This window comes from Tasmannia lanceolata, unplaced genomic scaffold (assembly GCF_043159265.1).
Source record: "Tasmannia lanceolata isolate RefF3 unplaced genomic scaffold, GAP_Taslan_0.1 ptg000015l, whole genome shotgun sequence".
NCBI lineage: Eukaryota > Viridiplantae > Streptophyta > Magnoliopsida > Canellales > Winteraceae > Tasmannia > Tasmannia lanceolata.
In genome coordinates, this window is record NW_027518692.1 from 14382293 (window position 1) to 14401623 (window position 19331).

Genomic DNA, 19331 nt, shown 5'->3' on the forward strand with positions numbered 1-19331 from the left:
AATGGAATGATTAGACAGCCTCTAATTAAGCCACTCAGGGATTTGGAGATTATAAAGCGGAATGATTAGACAGCATCATGATCATTCCTAAATTAGGATCTGAGAAGACAGCATCTTGAAAGATCAACCAAACTGAATGATTAGACAGCATCATGATCACTCCTAAATTAGGATCTGAGAAGACAGCATCTTGACAGATCAACCCAACGGAATGATTAGACAGCATCATGATCACTCCTAAATCAGGGTCTGAGAAGACAGCATCTTGACAGACCGACAAAGCGGAATGATTAGACAGCATCATGATCATTCCTAAATTAGGATCTGAGAAGACAGCATCTTGACAGATCGACAAAGCGGAATGATTAGACAGCATCATGATCAAACCTAAATTGGGATCTGAGAAGACAACATCTTGACAGATCGACAAAGCGGAATGATTAGACAGCATCATGATCACTCCTAAATTAAGATCTGAGAAGACAGCATCTTGACAGATCAACAGAGCGGAATGATTAGACAGCATCATGATCATTCCTAAATTAGGATCTGAGAAGACAGCATCTTGACAGATCGACAAAGCGGAATGATTAGACAGCATCATGATCATTCCTAAATTAGGATATGAGAAGACAGCATCTTGACAGATTGACAAAGCGGAATGATTAGACAGCATCATGATCAAACCTAAATTGGGATCTGAGAAGACAGCATCTTGACAGATCGACAAAGCGGAATGATTAGACAGCATCATGATCACTCCTAAATTGAGATCTAAGAAGACAGCATCTTGACAGATCAACCGAGCGGAATGATTAGACAACATCATGATCATTCCTAAATTAGGATCTGAGAAGACAACATCTTGACAGATCAACAAAACGGAATGATTAGACAACATCATGATCACTCCTAAATTGAGATTTTTGATTTGAAAAATGCGTTCAAGCTTCTCAAATCCTGATTCGTTAAAACTGCTATCTCAACCATCAATGTAAGCTAGGTATCTTTTATGGTCTGACTTTCATCAGGACATAAAAGATGCCCCTAGTATAATTTCGCTTCCAATTCAGGAGTCTTAACAAAACTCGAACGGATTCAAGCTTTCTTTCATGAAATTTGGGGTTACAAAGATTTTGAAGGTACAAGAGACTGACTCTTGCTGAAAGGTTTACCACTTTTATGCCAATAGTAGGGCTCCGGGCCTCAAAGGCTTTCAAAATGCACAAGAGACTGATTCTGCCTGAAACACTTTCAATTTTCTACCAGCTGTCAGAATTTCAGGTTACAATGGTTTTCAACTTCCAAGCAGACTGATGCTGCTTGACATATCTTCAACCCCCTGCCTGTTGCATGAATTTCAAATGGGCCTGAGAGCTTGCCGCGCTTCTAGACCATGTATAGGTCATTTCGCCTTCTGGAGATGCGACTTCATTTTCTGGTACTTGTTACCCCAGCGTTTGAAAGGATACTGGACCAAACAGGTCGTTTTGGGACACCTGACTCTACTGAGTACATGACCTTGACTTGACAAAGAATGACCTCGACAACTGCTTGACACAGGACTTTTGGTGAGTACACGACCGAGTTACAAGACTGACTTTCCGAAAAGACTGAATCTGCTTCTTAATTTGATAATTGTTTTAAGATGTGTAGACACCCACATTTTGCCTTACTTTAACCAACAATAACCTAATATATTGATCCGTAGAATTTCATTGGTAAAGTATGCATCCTCAAATTTTTTGAAAAAAACAAAATGATAAAGAGATGTACCTGGTGAGATGATTAGACCCGAAAAATTGAAAAATACCCTGATTGGTGAATTTAGTGTGTTAAATCCATGTGAGAACCCCCTCTATCATTGATTTATATGTTTTAGGTCATTAATATCTTGATCTGACTTTACGGATCATCAATCGGGACAAAATAAGCTAGGGTCACTTCATAGCCCGGACCCTGATTCCATTCCGAGACCCGATTTCCGTAAATCGTTAGATCAATGGCAGATCTCGACCTAGGTCTAACCATCCAAAATCACCTAACCTCTCCTCTCATCCTAACCATCCAAACCTCACCTAACCTCACCTAACCTCTCCTCTCATCCTAACCATCCAAACCTCACCTAACCTCACCTAACCTCACCTAACCACCTAACCTCACCTAACCTTACCTAACCTCACCTAACCTCACCTAACCTCACCTAACCTCCTATCCCATTCTCCTATAAATACCCTCTCATCCCACCATCCAAAGGATGAGAAGGAAGAAGAGAAGAAAAAAAAGAACCCCTCTCTTAGAAAACTCATCCCTCTCCCTCATCTCTTCAAGGGATCGGCCATCCTTGCCGGATCGGGTGATTTTATACGTTGGGTGATATATATCAAAAGCGGTCATTATCAAGCAAGGAATCATCTTCAAGGAATTAACATCAAAGAAAAATCAAACACAAAGTGGGTTTTCAAAGAGGTAGGCATTTATTTCAATTTTATGTAGGGTCTGTTTTCATGCATATCTTTTACTTTAAAAGAAAAACCATGTTAGGAAGCATCTAGGATCAATCTTTACTCATATTCTTCTTGATGGTAGACTTTGAAGTTATACATGTTTCCCTCTTCTCTTAACCCATCTGATCTTCATTTTTATTTTTCCCTAATGGTTCACACCCTGGTTCCCCCTGGTTAGCCTCTGGTTAGCTCCTGGTTGCACCCAGGTTCGCTGCTGGTTGCACCCAGGTTCGATACTGGTTGCACCCTGGTTCCCTGCTGGTTCGCACCCTGGTTCCCTGCTGGTTCGCACTCTGGTTCCCTACTAATTCGCACCCTGGTTCGCACCCTGGCCAGCCCCTGGTTGTACTCTGGTTCGTACCCTGGTTCACACCCTGGTTCCCCCTGGTTAGCCTCTGGTTAGACCCTGGTTGCACCCAGGTTCGTTGCTGGTTGCACCCAGGTTCGATACTGGTTCGCACCCTGGTTCCCTGCTGGTTCGCACTCTGGTTAGACCCTGGTTGCACCCAGGTTCGCTGCTGGTTGCACCCAGGTTCCCTGCTGGTTGCACCCTGGTTCCCCTGCTGGTTCGCACCCTGGTTCCCTGCTGGTTCGCACCCTGGTGCACCCTGGTCCGCACCCTGGTTTGTACCCTGCTTCCTCCTGGTTAGACCATGGCTAGTCTCGGGTTTGCTCCTAACTTAGACCCAACTCACTAAACCCCATACCCATAAGCCTTAAACCCTATAACCGAGTCACATCAACCCAAGCCATACCTTTGTCCACTCACTGAGGCACACCATTTATCCATAAATCTGGTTACATTAAATCTAACCCAGCCAGGCCACCTGCAGCTTAAGTCAAATCGCCCCAATACAATCCAACCAAGTGGGATCCCAACCCAGCTCAACTGAGTCAACTCTAGCCAACCTCCCTAGTCGAGTTGACCCAACTCTCTAGTCGAGTATGCTCAACCTCTTTAACCGATTGGACTCTCCCCTTAGTTGACTCAATCCAATTCCTTAATCAACCCATCCCAATGCAACCGAGTCGCATTCGACCAAGTGGCGGCCTTCCATGTCACAACCGAGTCATTCCCCTATTCTACTAATGCCCGTTTACACCTAATAGAACTTCCTCCCTTTTGCCTAACCAAGTCATATCCCAACACAATCTGAGTCGCATGTCTGAATCCATTTGGCCGAATCTCATAAGCCCGCCCATTTTGAATTCCCAAAATTCAAACCCTTGATGATTCCTATATGCTCAATTCTTTGATGCAAATTCCCAATTCCAAAATCCCATTGATAAATCAATGTTTCTGAATCTCAAGTCCAATGCTCAAATACAAACCCGATTCCTGATCCAAATACCAATTCTGTTTTCCAAAATCCAAGTAACCTCCCCAGTGGAACTACGTGTGGCTTGATCCCCATCACGGGGTACGTAGGCAATTTGGCACTCCCAAGTTCAGTCGCACCTTTCTCTATCTTTCCCATTCCCTCACACTATTCATCATCTCGATTCATCTCGTGTCTCTCGGAACCATTGGATTATGGTTTCCGTCGTAAGGACCCTTAGAGCCCAATTTAGGAACACCGGTGTCGTGTCGTGTCCTAAGTTTTAGGGAGTCTTAGGTTTTAGGGAGTCCTAGAGTTAGGAGTCCAGCCTCATCACGGACGTTTGCTATGTATAGCAACCGTGCCATAGGTCTAGTTACACTAGTCACCCAATCTTTCCCTAGGACAAGCCTAGTAAACTAGGATGTAGGCAAACCTGCATTAGTCTAAGGGACCATTTGCATTTAGATGAGAATCATATAGCATCTTAGATGAAATCCTAAGATAATAAAATCCTCAACTTGAATTAAATAACTTCTCCTAAAACTGTTGAAACAGTCAATCCCGTCTAGGTCGGTGTCCTAGTTGAGTTAGGCATAAGTAGCTTAGCTTAGGTGCACCGAACTACGTCGACTCTGATCCCAGTGAGGCTTGGGTACGTAGGCAGCTTGGATGTCTGATGGCATACCAACCGCGAGTCGGCACCACAACAAATTGTGGTGTTTTGTATATTAATTTTCTTGTAAATGTTTAATCAAATCATTTAGGAGTTTTCATGAAATTAGAATTCTAGGAGAACTCTCACTTAGGTTGAATCCAGACAAATTAAGAAATCAAGATACACATTTAGGATTCACATTGAAATTAGATCATAGGATGCATGTCACATAGTTCGCACATTAACATAGAGTTGAATGAGCCATTTAAAATAAATTTAAAAGAGTTAGCTTTTGGAATCGAAGACCGATTATCGGGCAGGAATGGTGCATGTGGCGGATAACTCCCCATACCTTCCATTCTCGTAACCAGGTAGCGAGTCTAGATTTCTGGTTAATTACGGGTCCTAGATCCCACATCTAGGTGGCGACTCTGTCAGTCTCTTTCGTGTGGAATTCGGATTGCCTTAGTGATCCCAAGTTCACAGGAAAGATTAATTCAAATCAACATTAAAATGCACACGCCAATCGCGTGGAAACGAGAGACCAAGAGAGAGTGCGAGGCGGCTCGCGCCCCACCCCTCTCGCGGGATCCGGGTACCACAGTCTGGCGACTCTGCTGGGGATCACCTAACTTCATTAAAATTCCAAAAGATAATTCATTTGAATTTAATTTAACTGGCTCATAAGAACTCTATCTCTTGTATACTTGTCAGATTAGTTTGTCTTGTTTTATTTTCTCATCACATTTTACTCAAACTTAATCTAACAAAACCTGAAGGCATCATAGATCGCGCGAACTTATTGCACACACTTACATCACTTGCATCTAAACCCTTGCATCTCACGTGCACACACGTCCTATTTTAGGAACCCGGAGTGTTATCTAGCATGGTTGACTGGGATTTCATCACCTGGTGCCTCTGTGCTAGAGAAGCATTCCACCCTTAGCCTGGTACCTTTATGGTACGTAAACGGATCTCTTGTTCACGTACTGATACGCCGGACACTGGTACAGTATATCGAGCAGGGATTCGCGCTAAGGGAACTCTTGGCCTTACCCCTAGATTAACCCACACATGCATGTAGTATACGAACACATGTGCATCACGTGTGTGAGCCTAGTTTAGGATATCCTACCCATTGGTATCTAGATTAGGCCGTGGTCCATCTTCCAATGGTCACGATCGGTCCTTATATACACGAACAAAGTCATGAGTCGAGATTCTCTCTCCACTCCGATAGATTAGGATTAAGGTTGATGCCTTCAGGTAACACTGATAAAATGTGAAAAAAAAAAAAAAAAAAAAAAAATTCCCTTTGAGTTAGGATATAAATCCCATCATTTCCAAAGATCTCATAGGATTAGTCATTCATGATCTATCCGTTGAAAGCAATCTTATGCTATCTCATCTAATCTTTTGATCGTGCGTCTTTCGTTCTTCTGTCATACGATTCGATCGTATCTTCATGCCATCCCCTAACTGGCAGATGCAGAATCTCACAATCTTTCGATTATGCGTTCTCATGATCTGATCATGCCTGGTCCAGATAATCCAATCTTGCTTGTACCCCTGGTCTGTTCCTCCTCTAGGGGCTACCTTTTTCAAGATTATTTTGCTAAGTCCTTCAGAGTTCACTCTCAGAATCCTTGAGCTAGGGGCATTTCCCTATGCGAATAAGTCATCATTGTCCAAAATTGAAAGTATCAGCCATGATGATGTTCAGAACGAACCAGCCTTCGCCGAGCCTTCAACGCCAAACAGTTGCAGCAGTTAAAGTTTTAGTCACTTACTATTTTATGTTGAGTCAGTCATCATGGTCAGTATAATTGTTGAGTCCGGTCTTACAGTTAAAGGTCAATGCCTAGTCCAGGCAAGTTATCTTCTGTTTCCCTTTCTTATTTAGAGTTGCGAATCCTGAGCATGTTCAGGATAGGTCGTCTGATGTAATAGCTTTTCTTTAAATAAAATTTCAGTCAGTTCCAAAAAGTTCACTTGTGTCTGTTCTTAAGTGTGCTTCTGATCTTAAAATAAGACTCCCTCTTCAAATGAGGACAAAATTGACGAAACTCCACTTGAGTCACATCAATTACTTGAACGAGAGGAGGAGCGCCAATCCCAACCTTTCAAAGATGAAATTGAAATGATAAACACTGGCACTGAAACTTTGATTCAGTGAATGCCGATTGAAAATACATTACCCTCTAAAGAGTGTGAAGAATTGATAAAATTATTTCAAGAATAAGAAGATTGTCTAGAAAAGCTACAACCGATACCAGGGGCAAGACATAGATGGAAAGCTCAAAGAAAATGAAGAAAGTGAGAAGATATATGCTATACAAGGGGCATAGAGTGGAAACAACTTTCATATTTCCAATCAATGACCTTGGTTCTCAAATTCATAACAAAAAGCCAACAAATTCAAGATGAAAAGTTCAAGAGCAAACAATGAAAAGTGATCATCAGATATCGAGAGTACGAATCCATAGATGGAGGATGTCAAAGAACAAGTTTCGCTCTATGAAAGTCAAAAGCACGTATTAGAATCTTGGAAGAAGAAGATCCATTATCTCTTACCTGGAAATGCCGTCAAATTCTGTGAAAAAAAAGAAAAGAAAAAATAAATAAATAATCAGTACCAGAGGGACCCTAGTAACCTAGATCGATTCCCAATTTGAACATCGGAAGGCCTCCTTTGGCCGAATAAATCCCAAAATCAGAACCCAACGTCAAAAGAATACCGGTTTGCAAACCCTTCGAGCCTGAATCAAATTCTCTTGAAAACCCATCAAACTAGGGGCATCCGCCCCGAACTACGCGAGACCTGATCCCTACACTGGGGTACGTAGGCAGCTCGGTTAAACCGAGTTCGGTCGATTCAAAAAAAAAGAAAAAGAAAAATCAATCGTTCCAGAAAAAAAAAAGAGGGACAAGTTCCAAAAGAAGAGAAGTTAATTGTTCCAGAAAGAAAAGAAAAAAGGAAAAAAATCAATTAACCTTCAAACAATTGATCTTCAAACTAGGGGCATTCGCCTTGACCTACACACGACCTGATTCCTACCTTGGGATATGTAGGCAACCTGTTCACAGGTTCGGTCGAAATCTTTGTTGAACCTTAAGCCATTCTTTGAAAAGCCCTATCCTACCTATAAAGTCCTTCTGGTGTTCAGAACTAATGAGCTAGGTCCCGAGACACAATAAAAAAAAATGATGAATAAGAAAACGAACGGAGTTTGAAGATCTGCTAGACTGAAAACCTGAAAGGGCGGTCTAGGCAAAATTTAAGATCATTCCCCTGCTAAGTTGAAAACCCGAAAGGGCGGCTTAGGCAAAAGCTAAGGGGATAGCCTGCTGGATCGAAAACCTAGAATGGTGGTTCAGGCAAAAGTTAAGGCTAGCGCGGTCCGCCAAGTTAAAAACCCCGAAGAGGTGACTTGGTCACGGTAAGAGAATCATTATAAGAAGGCTACAGCTGGTATCAAGACTGAAGATCAACTGAAGTTCAAGCAAATTCAAGTGATATCCTCAAAACTGGGGGCATTGAAGCTAAGCAATCTTAGGGGGCGTAATTAAATCCTTGAGGCATTACTGTTTTAAGGAAAAAGTCCAGTGTTTAACAATTGAAAAACTATTCCTCGAAAGGATAGACTTACCAAACAAAATATTAACTAAGTCAGAAGCATCACTGTGTTTGTCAGTATAGTCAGTCAATCTTTGTTATTCTAAGTTCACTCCTTCAGGGCTGCTCAATCCTTTGAGTAGTGCCTTTCATCTAAGTTTTCTCTTTAGAAAGAGTCAATCGTCGTTCCTATGTCCAAATGATGTAACTGTCTTGGTGAAGGAGGCCCGGCCTAGGCAGCTCCCTGCAATTATACCTGAAAGGGTTCGAGAATCTAGTCAAACAGCTACATTTCAAAGAAGATCAACTCAGAAGAGTTCAGAAGTAGAAACATCAGAAAGCCCAGCTTCCGTAAAAAGATCATACCCCAGGAAGGCACCTTAAGCTTGGAAGAGCCCCAGATGCAATGGTGGTTGAGCCAATTTCTCAGAAAGATGAACCATTAAAATTCAGAATTTCCTTCCGGTTAGTTAAATACTATCCTGGTCAAGAAATGTTCATCTAAGCACCTGTCAAAAAACAGATCCCGCTTTTCCATGTTAGAGAGCCGTTGTTCTAAATTACCAATTTCAAGTATCTTGTTCAAGGTTTCAGTTATCAAAATCCCCAGAAGACAAGACCAACAGTCTCATTGAGAAAAATCTTGTTGAAGTTTCATAAAAGTGTTCCTAATCCATTCTTGTTACTAATGGTTCTTCGTTCATAAGGTTGGTCGTCTCATCATTCGTCAAAGTCTTGGTTTCCAATATCTTTACTGGGCACGATCTATAATGTCCCCGATTTCATTGAGTTCAAAAAAAAAAAAAAAAAAAATCCAAAATTCATCAAATCCAATCCCCGATTCAAACAAATCCAATCTTACGTCAAATTCAAGTTCATGAAAAATCTCATGTCCTCTTTGAGCCCTTTTGTGAAAGGTGCCTCATTTCTCGAGTCCATTTGTGAATGGTCTCGTCTTCTCCTTGAACCCGTTTGTGAACAGGTTTCTCATTCTCTGAGTCCATTTGTGAATGCTCTAATGTCCTCTTTGAGCCCGTTTGTGAACGGTGCCTCTGTTCTCGAGGCCATTTGTGAATGGTCTCATCTTCTCCTTGAGCCCGTTTGCGGACGGTACCTCATTTTCCAAAAATAAAAAAATTTATCAAATCCAAATCCTTAATTAAAAAAAATAAAAAATAAAAAAAATCCAATCCTACGTCAAATTCAAGTTCATAAAAAATCTCTAAATTCTTCGAGCCCGTTTGTGAACGGGGCCTCATTTCTCAAGTCCATTTGTGAATGGTCTCGTCTTCTCCTTGAACCCGTTTGTGAACGGTGTCTCATTCTCTGAGTCCATTTGTGAATGGTCTCATCTTCTCCTTGAGCCCGTTTGTGAACGGTGCCTCATTTTCTGAGTCCATTTGTGAATGGTCTCGTGTCCTCTTTGAGCCCGTTTGTGAACGGTGCCTCATTTCTCGAGTCCATTTGTGAATGGTCTTGTCTTCTCCTTGAGCCCGTTTGTGAACGGTGCCTCATTTCTCGAATCCATTTGTGAATGGTCTCGTCTTCTCCTTGAGCCCGTTTGTGAATGGTGCCTCATTTCTCGAGTCCATTTGTGAATGGTCTTGTCTTATCCTTGAGCCCATTTGTGAATGGCGCCTCTTTTCTCGAATCCATTGGTGAATGGTATCGTCCTCCTTGAGCCCGTTTGTGAACGGTGCCTCTTTTCTTCGAGTCCATACAACTATGGTCTCTTATCCTCTTTGAACATCATACATCTATGATGTCTCATTTCCTTGGAATCCGTACAAATACGGTATTTCATTCTCTTCGAGTCCATACAACTATGGTCTCTTATACCCTTTGAACATCATACAACTATGATGTCTCATTTCCTTGGAATCCGTACAAATACGGTATTTCATTCTCTTCGAGTCCATACAACTATGGTCTCTTTTCCCCTTTGAACATCATACAACTATGATGTCTCATTTCCTTGGAATCCGTACAAATACGGTATTTCATTCTCTTCAAGTCCATACAACTATGGTCTCTTATCCTCTTTGAACATCATACAACTATGATGTCTCATTTCCTTGGAATCCGTACAAATACGGTATTTCATTTTCTTCGAGTCCATACAACTATGATCTCTTATCCCCTTTGAACATCATACAACTATGATGTCTCATTTCCTTGGAATCCGTACAAATACGGTATTTCATTCTCTTCGAGTCCATACAACTATGGTCTCTTATACCCTTTGAACATCATACAACTATGATGTCTCATTTCCTTCGAATCCGTATAAATACGGTATTTCATCTTGCCCAAGCCCATTCAAAAATGATGCTGCGTTTTCATTAAGAATCTTTCAAAAGTCATCCATTATTCTCTCTGAGACCATTTGAAAATGACGTCTCATTTCCTCTGAAGCTGTTCAAAAGCGATATTCCTTTCCCTCCGAAAATCCATTTGAAAATGGTATCCCATTTCTCTCGTTGCCAGCGGCACCGCAGCGGGTTTGTTTTATTGCATTCCAATTCTAGGATTTCATCTAAGGTCTTGCATTATATTAGGTTGCATTGTGTTTAGGGGGTTCTTTGTCGATTAAAGCTACGCAAAATGGTTCTGTCATTTTGACTTTGGTATTCGATGACTACGTCGTCTCTACCAAAGAGGGGCATCTGTAGACACCCACATTTTGCCTTACTTTAACCAACAATAACCTAATATATTGATCCGTAGAATTTCATTGGTAAAGTATGCATCCTCAAATTTTTTGAAAAAAACAAAATGATAAAGAGATGTACCTGGTGAGATGATTAGACCCGAAAAATTGAAAAATACCCTGATTGGTGAATTTAGTGTGTTAAATCCATGTGAGAACCCCCTCTATCATTGATTTATATGTTTTAGGTCATTAATATCTTGATCTGACTTTACGGATCATCAATCGGGACAAAATAAGCTAGGGTCACTTCATAGCCCGGACCCTGATTCCATTCCGAGACCCGATTTCCGTAAATCGTTAGATCAATGGCAGATCTCGACCTAGGTCTAACCATCCAAAATCACCTAACCTCTCCTCTCATCCTAACCATCCAAACCTCACCTAACCTCACCTAACCTCTCCTCTCATCCTAACCATCCAAACCTCACCTAACCTCACCTAACCTCACCTAACCACCTAACCTCACCTAACCTTACCTAACCTCACCTAACCTCACCTAACCTCCTATCCCATTCTCCTATAAATACCCTCTCATCCCACCATCCAAAGGATGAGAAGGAAGAAGAGAAGAAAAAAAAGAACCCCTCTCTTAGAAAACTCATCCCTCTCCCTCATCTCTTCAAGGGATCGGCCATCCTTGCCGGATCGGGTGATTTTATACGTTGGGTGATATATATCAAAAGCGGTCATTATCAAGCAAGGAATCATCTTCAAGGAATTAACATCAAAGAAAAATCAAACACAAAGTGGGTTTTCAAAGAGGTAGGCATTTATTTCAATTTTATGTAGGGTCTGTTTTCATGCATATCTTTTACTTTAAAAGAAAAACCATGTTAGGAAGCATCTAGGATCAATCTTTACTCATATTCTTCTTGATGGTAGACTTTGAAGTTATACATGTTTCCCTCTTCTCTTAACCCATCTGATCTTCATTTTTATTTTTCCCTAATGGTTCACACCCTGGTTCCCCCTGGTTAGCCTCTGGTTAGCTCCTGGTTGCACCCAGGTTCGCTGCTGGTTGCACCCAGGTTCGATACTGGTTGCACCCTGGTTCCCTGCTGGTTCGCACCCTGGTTCCCTGCTGGTTCGCACTCTGGTTCCCTACTAATTCGCACCCTGGTTCGCACCCTGGCCAGCCCCTGGTTGTACTCTGGTTCGTACCCTGGTTCACACCCTGGTTCCCCCTGGTTAGCCTCTGGTTAGACCCTGGTTGCACCCAGGTTCGTTGCTGGTTGCACCCAGGTTCGATACTGGTTCGCACCCTGGTTCCCTGCTGGTTCGCACTCTGGTTAGACCCTGGTTGCACCCAGGTTCGCTGCTGGTTGCACCCAGGTTCCCTGCTGGTTGCACCCTGGTTCCCCTGCTGGTTCGCACCCTGGTTCCCTGCTGGTTCGCACCCTGGTGCACCCTGGTCCGCACCCTGGTTTGTACCCTGCTTCCTCCTGGTTAGACCATGGCTAGTCTCGGGTTTGCTCCTAACTTAGACCCAACTCACTAAACCCCATACCCATAAGCCTTAAACCCTATAACCGAGTCACATCAACCCAAGCCATACCTTTGTCCACTCACTGAGGCACACCATTTATCCATAAATCTGGTTACATTAAATCTAACCCAGCCAGGCCACCTGCAGCTTAAGTCAAATCGCCCCAATACAATCCAACCAAGTGGGATCCCAACCCAGCTCAACTGAGTCAACTCTAGCCAACCTCCCTAGTCGAGTTGACCCAACTCTCTAGTCGAGTATGCTCAACCTCTTTAACCGATTGGACTCTCCCCTTAGTTGACTCAATCCAATTCCTTAATCAACCCATCCCAATGCAACCGAGTCGCATTCGACCAAGTGGCGGCCTTCCATGTCACAACCGAGTCATTCCCCTATTCTACTAATGCCCGTTTACACCTAATAGAACTTCCTCCCTTTTGCCTAACCAAGTCATATCCCAACACAATCTGAGTCGCATGTCTGAATCCATTTGGCCGAATCTCATAAGCCCGCCCATTTTGAATTCCCAAAATTCAAACCCTTGATGATTCCTATATGCTCAATTCTTTGATGCAAATTCCCAATTCCAAAATCCCATTGATAAATCAATGTTTCTGAATCTCAAGTCCAATGCTCAAATACAAACCCGATTCCTGATCCAAATACCAATTCTGTTTTCCAAAATCCAAGTAACCTCCCCAGTGGAACTACGTGTGGCTTGATCCCCATCACGGGGTACGTAGGCAATTTGGCACTCCCAAGTTCAGTCGCACCTTTCTCTATCTTTCCCATTCCCTCACACTATTCATCATCTCGATTCATCTCGTGTCTCTCGGAACCATTGGATTATGGTTTCCGTCGTAAGGACCCTTAGAGCCCAATTTAGGAACACCGGTGTCGTGTCGTGTCCTAAGTTTTAGGGAGTCTTAGGTTTTAGGGAGTCCTAGAGTTAGGAGTCCAGCCTCATCACGGACGTTTGCTATGTATAGCAACCGTGCCATAGGTCTAGTTACACTAGTCACCCAATCTTTCCCTAGGACAAGCCTAGTAAACTAGGATGTAGGCAAACCTGCATTAGTCTAAGGGACCATTTGCATTTAGATGAGAATCATATAGCATCTTAGATGAAATCCTAAGATAATAAAATCCTCAACTTGAATTAAATAACTTCTCCTAAAACTGTTGAAACAGTCAATCCCGTCTAGGTCGGTGTCCTAGTTGAGTTAGGCATAAGTAGCTTAGCTTAGGTGCACCGAACTACGTCGACTCTGATCCCAGTGAGGCTTGGGTACGTAGGCAGCTTGGATGTCTGATGGCATACCAACCGCGAGTCGGCACCACAACAAATTGTGGTGTTTTGTATATTAATTTTCTTGTAAATGTTTAATCAAATCATTTAGGAGTTTTCATGAAATTAGAATTCTAGGAGAACTCTCACTTAGGTTGAATCCAGACAAATTAAGAAATCAAGATACACATTTAGGATTCACATTGAAATTAGATCATAGGATGCATGTCACATAGTTCGCACATTAACATAGAGTTGAATGAGCCATTTAAAATAAATTTAAAAGAGTTAGCTTTTGGAATCGAAGACCGATTATCGGGCAGGAATGGTGCATGTGGCGGATAACTCCCCATACCTTCCATTCTCGTAACCAGGTAGCGAGTCTAGATTTCTGGTTAATTACGGGTCCTAGATCCCACATCTAGGTGGCGACTCTGTCAGTCTCTTTCGTGTGGAATTCGGATTGCCTTAGTGATCCCAAGTTCACAGGAAAGATTAATTCAAATCAACATTAAAATGCACACGCCAATCGCGTGGAAACGAGAGACCAAGAGAGAGTGCGAGGCGGCTCGCGCCCCACCCCTCTCGCGGGATCCGGGTACCACAAGATGGTACAGCTTACCACTCTTGGAATTCTTTGAATACCGCGTTTTAAGGTGATTTCGCCTCTTCCTGGTATTTAGTCATGGTTATTATACCCTTTGGATTGCTCGGTTTTAACCCCTAGCTTAGAGGAATATCAAAGGAAGCCTTGCTGGCACCATTCAGACCTTAAAGTGAGGCCGATACAGGTATGAAAGTCTTGCTAGCTTCTGAAATTTAGTCCTTTACGAGAAGTCACTGCCATGACCAGACTGCCCTTTTGGGTTTTCAATCTGGCGGACCGCTTGCCTTAATTTTTGCCTGAACTGCCTGCCCTTGCAGGTTTTCCATCTAGCAGGCTCTGCACCCTGATTTTTGCCTAAGCCGCCCTTTCGGGTTTTTAGCTTAGCGGGTGAATGACCCTAACTTTTGCCTAGACCGCCCTTTCGGGTTTTCAATCTAGCAGGTCTAAGACTCCATTATTATTTTTTCTTTTCTGATTCTCTACAAACCTTTGCCTTATCACACCAGGAGGACTTCTAGGTGGGTTAGGGTTTGAAAGAATTGGATTAGGGTGTTTGCATCGACTGGACCGAATCTGGACCCTTCTAGATAGCCTACGTACCTCCAAAGAGTGAGGATCAGGTCCGCGTAGTTCGCCCATTGGGAACTTTGGGTTGAGATTGTTTTGATTTGACTTTTTCTCTCCTCCATAGATTTGAAGGGTTTGCTTTTCTTTTCTTGGTGTTTCTTTTCAACAGTTTTTTTTTTGTTTTTCTTTTTTGAATGATTTGACCGAACCCGACTTTGTCAGGTTGTCTACGTACCCTGTGGAAAGGGATGAGGTCATGGCATAGTTCAGGCTTTGCATCTTTTATGGCGTAAGTCATAAAAGATGCCCCTGGTTTGAGGGTGACAAAGAAATTTTGATTTTGCTTATTGGCTCAAAGGGTTTGCAAACGGTCTTTGACTTTTCTCTTCTTTTTTCCAATTGGATTTTTGGATTTGAAGCTCAGATCGACCAAGAACGGCCTCCTGGTGTCTTAGGCATAATACTTTTTAAGTTGATCAAGGTTTGTGGGTTCTGTTAGTTTTTCACCATTTTGATCAAGGAGTCTAACGGCTTTTCCAGGCAGGACTTCATCGACAATGTAAGGACCTGACCAGTTTGGTCTAAACTTCCCTCGGGGATCATGGACCGGTGCCTTGTAGGATTTCAAAACGAGGTCACCTTTCTGAAGATCTCTGATCTTCACCTTCTTGTTAAAGGCTTTCTCAATTCGACGCTGATATCCCTGGACATGATACAGAGCTCTGAGCCTCTTCTCATCAATCATCTGCAACTCCTGATACCGAGCCCTTGCCCATTCTGATTCTGGCAAACCAGCTTCCATCATTACCCTTAACGAAGGAATTCTCAACTCAACTAGTAGGACCGCTTCCATCCCATACACTAGTGAATACGGCATAGCTCCCGTAGAGGCCCTGATCGACGTTCTGTAAGCCCACAAAGCGTATGGTAGCTTATTTGACCAGTCCTTGTACGTCTCTGTCATCTTGCTGATGATGGTTTTGATGTTCTTGTTTACAGCTTCGACGGCTCCATTTGTCTGGGGCCTGTATGGTGAGGACTTGTGATGCTTGATCTTGAACTCCTCACATAGGTGTACCACTTCTTTCTTGAAGTGTGATCCATTGTCTGAGATCAGTTCATGCGGTACCCCATATCTGCAGATGATATTCGCTCGAATGAATTTGGCAACTGAGGCTAAAGTCAGCGATGCGAAGGATGCGGCTTCGATCCACTTAGTGAAGTAATCGATGGCTACCAGGATGTACTCATGCCCACTTGAAGATTTCGGAAACACCTTTCCAATAATATCGATTCCCCAGACTGAAAACGGCCACGGTGAAGTCAGAGAATGTAACTCAGAAGGCGGCACATGAATGAGGTTGGCATAAACCTGACATTTATGACACTTCTTCACGAATGCAAAGCAGTCAGCCTCCATGGTCGGCCAGTAGTACCCAAGTCTCAGGATCTTTCTCGACAGCATCTTCCCGTTCATGTGAGGCCCACAGACTCCTTCATGCGTCTGCTCTATGAGATTAGCTGTTCGATCTTCATCTACACAAAGAAGCTGGATTCCATCAAATGACCTCCTGAAGAGCTCATTGCCGCAGATAATGAAGTTAGCCGCCAACTTCTGGAGAGACCTCCGCTCTTTTCCTGACGCTTCAAGGGGGTGCCCTTGGTCTAAAATGAGATTCTTTATATCAATGTACCAGGGCTTTCCATCTGGACATCGGGCTGCTATCTCTATAGCGTTCACATGCGCTGGAGCCCATTGTAACTGCACTGCTAGAGGCTGAACTTCCATTGATGCAGAGATATCTAACATTGAGGCTAGTGTAGCCAAAGCGTCCGCGAAATGATTTCTTGTCCTCGACAAATGAGTGAATGTAACATTCTTGAATCTCTTGACCAGAGAATCCAGATATGTGTGATACGGGATCAATCTATCCTCTTTTGTTTTCCATTGACCATTGATCTGACAAATGATCAAGATTGAATCCCCGAAAACATCTATATCTTGAATATGCAAAGCCAAGGCTGCTTCGAGACCCGCAATGCAAGCCTCATATTCGGCCTCATTGTTGGTACACTTGAACTGCAATTTGATGGATACAGGGATGTACTCTTTCTTCGGAGATATCAACACTGCCCCAACCCCTTGACCTCGGTTGTTCACAACACCATCAAAATACATCAACCATCTGGTGCTTTGGACCTCATCTTCTACAACCATGATCTCTTCATCAGGAAAATCTGCCGTCAGAACTGCATTCTCATCTACAGGCGCATCAGCCAACTGCTCAGCTATCACACGCCCTTTAACTGATTTCTGGGTCACATAGGCAATATCGAATTCAGACAATAGCAGCAACCATCTGGATGTTCTCCCAGTGAGGGCGGGCTTCTTGAACAAGTATTTCAACGGATCCATCCGTGAGAGTAAGAGAACCTTGTTCGATAACAGGTAATGCCTAAGCCTCTGAGTTGCCCAAACCAGCGCCAGACAAGTCTTTTCCAAGATAGAATATTTCATTTCGTACTCTAGCATCTTCTTGCTGATGTAGTAGATAGGCTTTTCTTTCTTCGACTCAGGGTTTTGCTGGGCTAACATGCAACCCATAGCTGTGTCAGTGACAGATAGGTACAGCAACAGTGGCTGATCCGGAATGTCTGGTCACAAGACAGGAGGCAGAGTTAAACATTGCTTGACTTTCTCAAATGCTCCCTGACACTCATCATTCCACTTCTTTGGAGAATTTTTCTTCAGCAGCTTGAAGATGGGTTCACACGTCATTGTCAACTGATTTATGAACCTTCTTAGGTACTGAACCTTTCCTAGAAAACTATGGATCTGCTTTTCGGTCCTCGGCGGCTCCATCTCTTGGATTGCTTTGATCTTTTGAGGATCTACCTCGATTCCTCTTTCACTGACCATGAATCCCAACAACTTCCCTGAAGTAACCCCGAATACACACTTGCTCGGGTTCAAGTGAAGCTTATACTTCCGGATCCTTTCAAAAAACTTTCTCAGGACCACGACATGTTCTGATCGAGTCTTAGATTTAACAATCATGTCATCGACGTAAACCTCGACCTCTTTGTGAATCATGTCATGCAATAAGGTGGTAGCCGCCCTCTGATAGGTTGCCCCTGCATTCTTCAGCCCAAACGGCATCACTCTGTAGCAATACGTTCCCCATGGAGTGGTGAACGCAATTTTTATCATGTCCTCAGGGGCCATCTTGATCTGATTATATCCGGAAAACCCATCCATAAAGGATAACAAAGCATGACCAGCTGTATTATCCACCAGAAGATCAATGTTCGGCAAAGGAAAGTCATCCTTGGGACTCGCCTTGTTCAAATCTCTGAAATCCACGCACATTCTGACTTTTCCGTCCTTCTTGGGCACCGGTACTATGTTAGCTAGCCATTCGGGATATTCAACCACTTGAATGAAACCCACATCTAATAGCTTTTTGACTTCATCATGGACTTTCAATTCCCATTCTGGTTTTAATTTTTGAAGTTTTTGCTTTTTGGGCTTGGCACCTGGGATCAGGGGAAGACGATGTCTTCGCTTAATCCCGGCATGTCATCATAGGACCAAGCGAAAACTTCTTTGTAATCCTTAAGCAAAGTGATTAATTCGTCACGCTCCTCCGGGGATAACGTTTTGCCAATCCGTATTTCCCGGATTAAGGTTTCATCACTTATGTTGACGGTTTCAATTTCTTCTTCAAGTGGTTTAGCTCGACGCTACTCCTTCTGAGATGGGGGACTTTCGTCAGCATCCTCATAAGAGGGGGAGTTTTGATCATTGTTATTAGTTTTATCAATTTGAGAAGCAGAAATAGAGACAGGAAGATACTGAAACGAGTCTTTCATTTCATTCATAGAATCAAAATTTACATCATTGATCAATTGGCCCACAGCAGGCTTTACAGTATGCTCAAAAGAAATGTTTGTATCGTCAACTGAAATGTTGACACCTGACTCAACTGGACTGTGTATAGACTTTGTGGTATACGCGGTATATTCTATAACAGACTCATCTCTATAGACAGCATCTATACCGGAGGACTCGCCATCTACACCAGGAATGTCTATGCTTCCTAAGGTACCTGCATCCAAAGAATTGTTAGAAGTAACAGACTTTATATTCGACTCGGAAACAGACACATATTTAGAAACTTTAGACTCTTTTGGAGGACCATGACCATACTGAAGACCTAAATGAGGAATGACCTGAGAGGTCCAGTTATCAAGGGGTACCTCAGCTGGGGTAATTCGGCCCTTAGGGTTCAGGATGTGCGCATCTTCTCCGATCATGGCAATGACCGGTGCCTCAACCTCGAAGAGGGAGTCTAGAAGGCGCGATTCTAAGTTCTCCGCCCAATCAAATTCCTGTTTTTCGACAGCTGTAATCTGCCCATGGAAGTACTCATCCGGCAATTCATCAGCGAAAAAGATTTCAAAACCTGGCAGCTCTTTCCCAGACTCATCCAACCACGGTTCGGGGAAACCACAGAACGGGCAATCAGCTCCTTCTTTCCTGTACCTACCATTCATCAACAGACTG